Source organism: Lissotriton vulgaris, chromosome 7, assembly GCF_964263255.1.
Source record: "Lissotriton vulgaris chromosome 7, aLisVul1.2, whole genome shotgun sequence".
Lineage (NCBI taxonomy): Eukaryota > Metazoa > Chordata > Amphibia > Caudata > Salamandridae > Lissotriton > Lissotriton vulgaris.
Window position 1 is genome coordinate 270,361,119 of NC_141695.1, and position 12,530 is coordinate 270,373,648.

At 44.2% G+C, this 12,530-nt stretch overlaps 1 long non-coding RNA gene across 1 annotated transcript in view; it reads left to right on the forward strand.

Annotated features, from left to right (window-relative positions):
* LOC147701367 (uncharacterized) overlaps positions 1 to 12,530 on the forward strand; it is a 109,011-nt gene that overhangs the window by 39,984 nt on the left and 56,497 nt on the right. Inside the window, exon 2 of the long non-coding RNA XR_015297177.1 lies at positions 3,070 to 3,119. This is a non-coding gene — a long non-coding RNA (uncharacterized LOC147701367). The remainder of the gene's footprint in view (positions 1 to 3,069; positions 3,120 to 12,530) is intronic.

Sequence of the window (12,530 nt, forward strand, 5' to 3'; positions counted from 1 at the left end):
GGTATATCTAGCAAGAGAAGAAAAGGAATTATGCAAACCAACAGTAAGGGCTCACCAGTTGTTAATTACCTCCAGTGGTATAGAACCCTACCTGAGAATTGTCAATAATATGAATCATCGTTATTTATTGACTAAGTTTAGACTGAACAAATTCCACCTTCTGCTTAACGAACGCCCAGGTTGGACTAAGGGGATGGAATTGGAGATTTGTTCTTGTGACAGATTCTCTATTAAAGATACTGTGCATTTTATTTTATTGTGTAAGCATTTGTGCCCTATTTGTAAAAAGTTCATAATTCCTCTTATTAAAGACAAGGGCTTCAGACAAGTTAAACCTGTCCTTTTGTACCTACAGATGTTGTCTAATACCTGGGAGATTTTTAATATAGCAAATTTCCTGACAATAGCAATGAGACTTAGGAAGAAGATTAATTGGTTATAGTGTACATAGTGGGAAACTTATGAATTCTGACAGAGCGCTTTGCTTCTTTTTAAATAGTTTTTCAGGTTTGTATTGGTCTTTTTAATGATTTATAATGTATGTGTTTTATAATTTATATTATATATTTGTAGTTTTGTTATATTTTTAAAGTGGTCTTGACGTTGATGTACTATTTAGTATACTTTTTATGGTTTTTGTTATGAACGGAATAAAGTATTTTTGACTGACTGACTGGTACAAAATCGCAGAGTTCTGTTGCAGTCACAGAAGAACTGGGTATTTCTCCGGGCCTAGCGGAGGCATTTAATAACACATAAATACATAATTTTTTTAAAAATTTTTTTAATATAGGCCTTCAAAATCAATTGGCTTATGCTTGCTCGCCCATTGATGAACATTCCGCCTCCAATTATAATTCAGAAAGAGGGTTGTGAAGTCTATTATCCATTAAACCTACTTTTTAAATGTGTTTTTCTATGTACAACACAGAAAAGACTTTTCAACAATAACGTTTACCGATTTAAAAGATCCACATTTAAAGCTACACAAGTAAAATTCTCCTTAAAACACTACTTTTTTTTTTAACTACGGCACTCTCAAGTAAGATCATACAAATGGTATGTGCACGTAGGCAATTGTGTTATAGATTAAGGACGCAATCAATGGGGCAAATTCCAATGACTGAAGTTTGATACATGGTCATCCAGAGCATGCCTTGTGTTTCTGCCCTCTATGAGCCCACCGTTGGAAAAAAAATACCCTGAATATGATGGGAGAATAAACAGACCATATCAAATACAACACCAGTACAAAAAGAAACCAGTAATGTTCCGCCTGCAGAGCTGGTACCGAAACGGCTATCCATCAACAAACCAGCATCGGCAATGTCAATAGGTCTGACTTCAGGAATGCTGTATGGAAATATGAAGCATAATGAGTAAATAGCCTAGGAATTATGTATTTGTGAGGAAGCTAAACTGTGGAATAATATTGGTATGGGTTAAAAGGCAAGGCTATAGTTGCACTGTCAAGCCAGACATAAAGATCCAAGTAGGTTAATGACTGACCTCCTCCCATCTCTGCTGATGCCAGAGAAGGGTAAACGCCATACATGATTTATTTAAGACCCTTTTACACCATGACCATGTCATGCGTGCACCCCTGCAAGCTCAAGTTCAGCCACCAAGTTAGATAAACAAACTAAATGATAGCATGGAGGGCAAGCCCATTTTTTGTGGCCATGAACAACTTCTGCCCAATCGAAAGCTGTAATCCTGGCCGCCAATATGTGGGCAGAGCTAAAGCCCCTTCTCTAATGATGCTCACATAACTGTCTGTGAACATGCAGCGCTGTCACGCCAGACCATAAATGGGTTTCAACCACTCTATTCTAATATTCCCTTTTTTTTATACATTTATTTTTTATAAAGTGACCCAATGTCACAATCCAGTTCAGCTTGTCCTTGATGCATGAGAAGGCCCTCTTTCTCACCAAATCTATTGGGTTACAATCTGGGAGTAGCTGATGACGATGTCCTGAAAGCCAACTTTTTGACTTCCATGATCATGGTTAAGTCAAAAACTATGCTTTTGTCATGCTGAAGACTAGATGTCGTTTCTTCTAGTAGTTCACCCCCAGGAGCCACTGATGAGGTGATTTCTGCTTTGTTCATGGGTTCCTCAATTTTTTTTTTTTTCCTTCCAAGACGTGGGCCATAGCATTTGAAGGAAATAGTCCTGGATTCTTTTATTTCTGGTGGTGTTCACATTCACACCAGACAAACATTTCTGTCATTTCACAGGGCCCTCATGCGGTTAGACCGTTTAAATTCCATGGCATCTAATTGGGTCTGTTAGCAGGACTTCAGTGCCGTCCCTCTGCCACAAATTCTGTGGCGCGAGACGCCAATGACGGGTGATCGCCGTATTGCTCTTTGTCACTGTTCAGATCCATCAACTGGATGCCAGATTGACGACTCCTCCCCTATGACCGCAGTTACAGTAATGACCCCACGAGATAATCTGTTAATGCCACTACTTTAGCTAACTCATATTTTCTATTGGTGTCCCCTCAAGATATATTTGTCACTTTTCACCTTCATTATGATCTCGTCTTCACAATGATCTGCTTTATGTCTATCTGTATTGGGGTTCTATATACAATAATCCCCTGGAGAAAAAATTGATACTGTCCTTCGATCAAAAGGTTAATAAACGAATGGCTCTCAGGATACAAGCGGGTTGCATTAGAAAAGTGGCTTGGTTGAAGGAGGGATATCAGTGGGGCAGCTGTGTGCTAGGTTACAGAACCCTTGGTAGCCATTTCTACCTTGTCTCTTCCCCTCAAAGTTTTTTTTAAATTTTACAGGTAGCATGCCATCTGAATAATGGTGCCAGTTGATGTTTCCTATGTGCGGGACATCCAGAGGGCTAACCTGTAGACCAGATAAAAGCGATTTCAGTATTCAAGTTTGAAGTCTTTTTAATGCTGTTAGAGTGGTTCCTAATTCACAATTTAGGTATGTGAGTGACGAAAATCAATATGGGCTTATGTAGGAAGTAGTTGTGTTGATTTCAAGATTTCCTGCTTCTAGTTATCTTTATTAATTGTGATTATTTAATTGCAGGGCTTTTAAAATGGACCGAAGAGGATTCATCATCCTTGCACTGACTGCAGGTGAGTGAATACCAGTATTGGATTGTGGGGACATTACTAGAAATTTGAGTTTAAATGGGGGAGATAATCCAAACAGTTTGCCAAAAAAACGAACGCACACATATGCTCAGGTACTTTGTGCAAATCCCTTTAATTCACTATGTTCAGCAGCCTTCCAAACAGCCACCACATGTCCACTCTGCGAAATGGACAGGATAAACCTCTTCTGCCTTCCTCTTTGTTAATGCAGCCTTTTAATATTCTTACTAACCTTTTCGCTGAAGGTATCTTGAACACGTTTAAAATCGCCATAAACAGAGTCCCATTTGAAACTGTGGAAAAAGGGGATTTAAGAATTTCTAAAGAATTCCCGGCCTACCAAGACAGCTTCTTTAATTGGATCAAAGCACTTCCATAGATTAGCAAATCCTAGAACACCAACCTGTATGCCCTAAAATACACAGCACTGCTGTTGAGCACCTTGCACTGAGACTGGCTCTCTCATCCTTCTTCTTAAACATTCTGATCACCTTAACTACATCTTTATTTCTAGTTCTCATCATCCAAACCACTGTGGTGTGTACCAGGGCTATGTAAATGTCAAATTTATTTTCAGCATGCACCTCTATAATAATCCTAAGGATTTAAATCCTTAAACCTTGTATGCTACAGTAAGGGGAACCACTCTGATGCTGCTGAACCACGAGCCTCATTTAGGTGTCAGTTGCTCTGCATTCTGCTCGTGCTTCTCTGCCATCTTTGGATGGATACCAATAAACCAGCTGAACCTATAGCAAGACCACTTATTCCTCTTCAGATCAATGATGCACATGGAACTGGTGATCCATGAAAGTTGATACTCCACTAACATCACCGTGCGCTGTGATATGCTTTTGAATAATCTAGAATTCTAACTTTTAGCCTCCAGACTAACAGTTGTAAAAAACGTCCTTCCACTGACCTCAAATCCAGTTCTTCATCCATGAACTCTTCTGGATTTTCCTCGCTGGACACAAGTGACCATCAAACTTGCACTCCCAGTATTTTAGTTTGTTCCACTCAACAATGTGTTACAAATGTTCCTGTGTCTGAAAGCAATGGACCAAACATCCACAGCCCATCTCTACATAACTGTGCTTTATCAACCAGTTAGGAGTGTCAACAATGCATTACTGGATGGGCTTCATGTGGAGTAGATTTTTCCTAACTCAGGGATAATATCCTTTCACAATTCAATCTAGATAATGCACTCAAAGACGCACCTTAGGATCAAAATCACAAATTGAATGTTAGAGCGGACACCATTGGGTGGTGTTCGCCCAAACATTTCCCCTTTTACTGAAATCGCTTGTGCTCTCTCCCTAAATCATTGTGTTAGACCTGGCATTTTTGGCAGGTCTCCCTCTTTTTTTGCTTCTGACCTACTGTGTTTTGAATGTGTGTTGCATTTTGTTTTTTGCTGGTTTTAGAACTCTGCACTCTTTACCACTACTAAAGTGTTCCCTGTGTACATTGTGGCTATTATTGGTTATTTCTGACTGGCATATTTCATTTACTGGTAAGTCCCTAAAAACACTAATTAATCCCAGGGCCTGTAAATCAAATGCTACTAGTGGGCCTGCAGCACTGATTGTACCACCCACATGAGTAGCCCTGCAACCATGTCTCAGGCCTGCCACTTCAGTTTTAAGCTGCCATGTCGACCTGGCAAGTGCACCCACCGGACAAGCCCTAATCTTCAATTTTTCTACATGTACGGCACCCCTAAATTAGTCCAAAGGGTAAGGTGCAGTGTATGTGAAAGGTAGTACATGTGCTGGTGTCTTGTACATGCCATGATAGTGAAATTCGGCTAATTTTGTTTTTCACTTTTGCAAGAACTAGCTTATCATTGGAGCTGTGGGTAACCTTTTTGCAAGTGGACATTTCAAATGGGAAAATATAGTGAGTTGGGGGCCTAGAATTAACACTGTAAAAATAACCCTTTTTATTGAAGTTGGTTTCTAAATGGCGGATTTGAAAATGCCACTTTTAGAACGTGTCAAAGGGGATTGTGACTCGTAGCTTACGCGTCTCTAAAGGATTTGCACAGCTTTATGCACATTTGTGTTGAATTTTTATGACTTACTCACTCGTAATTTCATCCATTTTATTTCAATACTTTATTCATTTTTTTTGTCCGTCACGTCACAGAAAACAAAGTTCCATATTTCACGCTTGTTAATTGCTCTTGGATTGTCCATCCAGGCTTATCCATAGTCTCCCATCCGGGCTTATCCATAGGCATGTAAAGAGAACTTCATCAGTCCGTTACGTATCTTTACCCAATGCATTTTTGTCTCGTGTTCGACCTTCCTCAGGGTTATCTACAATTATTAAGAATGCATGTCAGCCCCACATTTTTTTTACAAATGACTGTAAATAAGACACATTTATTTTCTCAAACCCAAAAATCATAATACATCCTTCTAAAATAAAGGTTTACTCCCCGCTGTTTACCTTCTGTGTGACATTATACCTACATTCACAACATCCTCCCCCATGGTTTTAAACAGAATCCGTTTCCGATATAGATGTAATAGCCCATCCTCCTCGCATTCCGCCAATTGGTTATACCACGTATCTTACTCTCCCCAACTCCCCAGATTGTACCTGTAGTCCATTTGTTGTGATTCCAAGAGATAACCTGTCCGTGCAGAACGCCATGTTGAAACCCGCATTTTTGCAAAACTCCCTGTTTGTACTACTCCCACGTGACTCACTAGACCCTCAAAGGACCTAACCAATGACCTTACTAAATCCCCAAAATGTTCCTCATCAGCCCTCTTTGCCATAAAAACAATAGTGTGTGCCTGCATGAGCCCTAGGCTGCCAAAATGGCGCAAGAGAAAAGGACAGGAATGCATCTATTGATAAATATAGCGCAATCCTGCCTTGTCCCTCTGCTTTTCTACTCTGCCCTGCTCCACTACAGTCATAAATATGCCCCTAACTTTGAATTGTAATACTTGGGAGCAATCTCCAAGCTACAAGAGAGCAAGCTACAAGCTACAAGCCCTGCTTTGTTCTTTGTTCTCAAACGGAATGCTGCAGCATTCAAGAAGCACAGAATCTGGCATGATCACATTGAGTGACACAAAGGATCCGCATCCTCGCGTACTATTTTGAAAGTCAAGCTTTTCCAATAGTTTAAGTCTACAGGTAGAGCTTTTTGACTGGTGTTAACCACAAGGCGTGAACAGCATCACGCTTTGACCCTCATCCACACCCTATTGCAGTCCGTGCAAAACATGCTTCGAAATACTTTCTACTTCAAACGTTGACATTGGTGCTTCCTGTTTTTTCTAGTTCTTGTCACTATCTTGTCTTAACTGTTTATAAAAGCGTTATTGCGGTTTCTTTAAAACTATTTTATGTGCAATATTGTTTCTTACATATTTCTTGGCTGATATTTTTCATTTTTGTAATTTGATTCGGCGATTTTCATTGTATTTTCATAACGCATTGTTTGGTAATGCCTAACTATAACCAATTTCGTGGGGGCCTGTGGGGTCTTGCTCTAGTCACCAGGAGATTCTGAATAATTTTGTCATGGAGTCCGCTAAAATAGTGTCTTCAATTTGAGGGATCCCCTCAAAAATGAAAAGGCAATGCTCCACAACCAATGAGCGTTTACTGTTCGTCGATGCTTGCACAATGCTAAAGTCATTTAATCTAATCTTTTAAGGACCCTCAACAGTATTGGTGAATTACGATCCCGACAACCACTCTTGTTTTGTAAGCTGTTCTATTCTCCTAAAACCTTTAGATGGCAGAGTGCTTTCGGTGTAGCTGAGTGTTTTTGTTTGCTGGGTCTTGCATGCCTGCACTGGCTAGCATGATAACAAAATTTGCTCTATTAACACAGAACTAATGGTTCCGCTTGGAAAAGTATGATCCCCGCACTTATCAGATCTCGGTTCGTATTCTATGAAATCCTGAGAAACCACCATGGGTTACACTTTTCAGGAGTTGTTTAAACATGCACGTAAAGTTTAAATATCCAAGTAGTTTGTGAATATCCGACAACCCCAATTATCAGTTCAAGGTTAGTTTGCCTGTGGATTTATAAACAGGCACTTATAAACTTGAAGTTTGACATCAGTTTCCTACAGCTTAGGTAAAAGTAGTACATTTAAACCCTACCCCGTCACAAGAATTATTTCAAGCATTAGCCTTTTAGTACGCGCACAATGTAACACTCACTACCCCTCCCTCGCCCCCCCAACTTCTGACATCTTTTCTGTGCCCGCTGGGGCCCAAGAACTTCCGCGGAATCAATCCGGTTAAGTTGTCCAAGGCATTGACTTTTATTTACATCAAATGATATAATTCACCACAAATCACTAGGAGAGAAAGTATTGTATTCTACTAATATGTACATATCATTATTCTCAGAATCGGACTTCAGTGACATCCACATGTTCAAGGCAGTAAGGAAAATTAGTCAGGACATTACAGTTGGATCTATAGCTTTGCCGTACACATGTACTTTAAAGTTCTTGGCCGACTCGGCCGACACTCAGCTATGCCCATTGTGCCAGCAGAACCCAACGCAGTACAGCAAACATTTGTATTACTTGACAACCAGGGCGTTGCATAACGATTCGGCGGCCCACTGGGGTACCTGAACACAGGCAGCCTGCCCAAGATTCTACACAGTCCATATGTTGCAGGTTAGGGCAGTAGAGTCCAGGACCACCAGCAGGTCAGTCCCCTTCTCCGATTATCCTCTGCACAGTTCCATCCTACCCCCTCCTGGGGTCCATCCAGTCGCTGAAACCTCCATTGCTGCACATGCCCCTTTTGCTGTTATCTGTCAGTGCTCCGCCACAGGGAGAGAAGCTTCCTGGCGCACTCTTCCCCCCACACCCCTCCCACATCCCCCTTCCCCTGGCGCTGACTGTGCTCCCCAATAGCCGCCAATGTAGGCTGGATAAAAATCGCTGTCCCTTTGGCAGACAGATGCACAACGTCCTGATGAAACCACTCCCCTATACCGGGATGTAGCAAGTTTTGCCGAATTGTATGCATTGCAGAACTGGCTAATATGTTCTTCATTGAATGATTCAGCTTTCTTACAGATTGATTCATGGCCTTGATCGGGGCCCCCCTGGCCCACTCTATCCACGGAATAACCTCCGACCACAATATTGTTACCTCTGATAAGCACTGTCTAAACCTAGACATGGCTGCATATAAGGCCTCTCACCCCTCGCTGTCCAAGTGCACCATATCACCGCCAGTGTGTATGACCAAAATGTCTGCTCGAGGGAATGCTCCAGATTGTAATGCTTAGTCAAACTGATGAAATAGCTCCTGCAATTTCACATTTCTCACCCCCAACCAATGATGTATACACACCGCAGCCTTTTGTGCTTCCTACAGACTGGATCCGCAGAATTGCTGCTCTGCTCTGCAAATGAAGGAATGCCTACACCAACATCTGGGAACTGGGCTATGTGTGTGCGCGTCGACAGAGAAAGGATTACTGTTAGAACCATGACTAATGGGTCCGAGCATCCTCCCCTGTCTACATGAGATTGAGCCTCCTGTACTGCTAAAAACATGCTGACCGGCAATGCCCCACTCTCTTAATTGCTGTTGCTGGCAGGCCAATTGCCGCAGCAGTGGTTGCAGCCCCTATGCGAAATTAATGGATAAACTGTGAGGAATCATCACCCAGGAATGCCAACGCCTGCCTACACACATTCGTGAACTGATATTGCGTCATTGGTGCCCCATCCTGGTGTACTAAAAGCCTGGTGGAGGCCACCACAGGGCGTCCCTTGAGGTAATCCCTTGCCAATGCCACTGGACAGAAAGCGGTGTCATGCGCCATATGCAATTTCATCCATGTGCCTTTACCTAGCGGGGCTGTTGTAGACCTACAGAGATGAATTGCCCTTACCATACCTCCACAACTCCAAGCTCCCTTCCTCCCCCCCACCCACCCCTCTTTTGATGATGCTACCAAATCCGATGCGCAAGGCCCCAAAGAAGGCCAGCTCGTAAGCAAGACTGAATAGCTGTTTCATACTGGGACCGGTACACGCTCTGCAAAGCCCCCAAAAGCCTACCCAGCCTCTTTGTTTATGGGTCAGCTTCCGGTAAAACCTGTCTGGGTGGGCGCTTGATCGTACAACCCCATGCTTTCTCGTACATATGTTTTGTCTTGGGTGCCAGCGCTGCTGCGATTAGATCTGTGGTAATGGGGCACCAAGCCTCCACAACTCCTCTGGGTACTCCGTCATCACTTTGTCCACCTGCAGCCACCGTGCCCTGAACTCTGCCAACTTAGATCGAGACAAAGCGTCAGCCACTGAATTAGAACTAATATTGTCATCACTATTTGGATCCTAACCATGTTTTATGTATGGTTTAAAGACTGTGGCCTAAATAAACTATGTTTTTCTCTCTCACTGTATTATCGACACCTGGTAAAGATTTTGCAGAAAAATGCATGTTAATCAAAAGACATAGGCGAATGAGATACATCAGCAACCGCAACACCCAGGAGCATATCGTGCTCTGGTTATTGATGGCCATAACCGCAGACATACTGTCCAACCAAAACATAATTCTGGTGTTCGCAATTGATGCTCCCCAAATGGGCAGGTTGACAATAATGGGAAACAATTCAAGGTAATGTTGCGCATGAGCCTGGACGCGATCCACTCTCCCGGCCAATACTGCATGCACCACCTGGAGCCCAACACTGCCCCAAAACCAATGCTACCTGCCACGTCTCTGTAGAGGGCCATGTCCCTGCTTCTCTGGGCTGGTTGCTGCCATATTGGTGTTCCGTTGAAATTATCTAGGAACCCCATCTATTTCTCCAAGTCCTCCCTAACTTCTGCAGACAATCTGGTGTAGTGGTGGTTTGCTCCTAGGCCGGTCATTGCTCGAGCTATGTTCTTTGAAAAAACTATTCCCATGGGAATAACTCCTAATGCAAAGTTAATTGCCCCACCAAGACTTACAGCTGATGTAGCATTACCTTCCTGGCTGCTAAGCAGGTGGTAACCTCATCTCTGAATGCCTTAACCTTCTCCTGTGAAAACCTACATTCCCCAACCATGGAGTCTAGCTCAATACCCAGGAAGCACAAACAGGTGGTGGGCCCTTCGTCTTGTCTTCAGTCAACGTAACTCCCAGTGCCTGAGCAAGGAGTTGGAAACCCAGCAGGCAACTCCCACATGCCCTGTCCCCGGGGGGACCCAGGAACAAGAAGTCATCGAGGTAATGCACATTGTCTGACACCAAATCCTTCACTGACCATGCAAGAAACCTGCTGAATGTCTCGTACACACCATGTTATGGAAAACCCCATGGGCATGCATAAGTCAAGGAAATACTGACCCGAAAACGTGAAATCGAGCAAGTGAGTATGCTCCTGGTGGACCGGTAACAGGCAAGGCTGACTGTCTGATTTTTGCCATAAGGGCCCCCCTTGCCTAATCTCTTCAGTTTTTTTAATGGCCTCATCGAAGGTGGTGTAGCGAACTGCGCAGAGTTCGGGGTCCAACCAGGCAGCAAACGATATCCCAGTTAGTTAGGTAAGAGAGGTTGTGACTTAAGCAGAATTTGCCTGCCTCTTCTTTGGAACGAAGCCCAGTGGTAAACATACCAAGGATGCGCACAGTGGAGAACTAAAAGGACCCACCACCCTGCCTGCATGAACCTCCCTTATAATCTGGTCCCAAACCAACTAGTGCTGCTGCACAACTGATTATTTGAGACTGATGTAGGGGGTGCATGGGAAGGAATGTGGAACCCGTCCCTGAAACCACAGTACAGCATGTGTGCATCCTCGTTTGAATATTTGAGTAAGTGCATGAAAACATGCAGGAGAATTGGGAAAGGAAGCTGCGCTCCATTAGTTGGGTAATTGACTTTTTGGGGTTGTTTTTCTGCCTGTGCTTGCTAAGCTTTTTGAAACACTTAAACTCTGGGTGTCCTTGACCCCGGCAGAAAGCCCACAGGTTTTTAACTTACATGCTGCCCCCTTGCTACATTCCCTCCTGTTGTAGTGCCAGCAGGCCAATTTTTTGTCTCCCAGACTTCTGTTGAGGCGAGAGGACTGAGCCGCTTTCCACTTTGCATGACCCGTATTGAATTCTGCATGCCAAATATTGATCTCCCTTTGGTCCCATGCTATTTCTGGCCTAAAACCTTTAATCTGCATGAACTTAATGTCGTACTGCAACCAGGCTGACCCTGGGAACTCGGATGCCTCCCATGTATGAGGGACATGTACCCAAATAATTGCGGGGCGAACAATGGTGTTTTCTTGGTGAGGATTGCAGTATAAATGGCAACCTGTCACCCAGTTTCTCAAAGACCACTCTAAACACACTGTCTTGGGCTTTGAATTGCTCTCCTTACCAAATTTGTGCCTAATTGGGACCACCCCCTCATGGATCAAGTCCAAGACATCCACCAATTACCCTTTTTGAATTTTTTCTTGTGTCTCGGCCGGAACATGCCATGCAATTGCTGAAGGAGGGGCCAGTACCAAGGAGGTCAACCCAAATAACAAGGGGGTCACGACGGGAGTAGATTGGACTACGCTTGCCCCCACCGTTGCCAGAGTGGTAGAAGGAGGAGCCACAGGCCACCCCCCCCTGTTTAGGCTGTTCCTCCCCCCACCCCCCTGAATTCCTGTCACAGACACCGGACCGGGTGGAGATGGAACTGATGCCCCCCCTCAACCGAACCGGCGACCCCCCCCCCCCTTGTGTTCCAGTAGACATGCCTGGTCCTTTAAGCTGGCAGCACCTTTGCCCCCCCCCCCCCTTTCAAGACATTACCGGGGTTGTTGCAGAACCGCAGTGCTCCCTGCTGCTTCTGTTACCACCGGTGCTCCCTCTACCTGTGGTGAACCCACAGATGCCACTGAAGTTGCAATCACCATTACGCTATGCCCCACTGCGCCCACATTCATGTTGAGGATGGGGCCCTGCACCGCATGGTCCGAGGTGCGAGCGGCCATGTCCTGAGCAAGTGACTCACCCCCCACTTTGGCCAATGCTGTAGACTGCGCACCGTGCTTGTCCTCTGCCCTCCCCCCCCCCCCCCCCCCCCCCCCCCCCCTATAACGAGCTGGGACTTTCCTCTGCAGCTTTGGTGTCTCCACATCAGGCTGTTGCTCCGGCTCGCCTGCCAACTTCTGTAGCGCAGCCTCCATTCCATGTCGCTTTACCGCCTTCCAAAGCTCATTCAGAGCGTAGAACTCCTCATGGGGCGCAAGCTTTCTGGGATTTTTACATGCATGCTTTGGCGCCATGCCTTGATCTCTAACAAAAGACCGCATGTTAAACTAAGACTAAACACTTAGCAAATTATGCGCTACATCACACCTGCCCACACAGTAAAACCCAAGAATTCAAC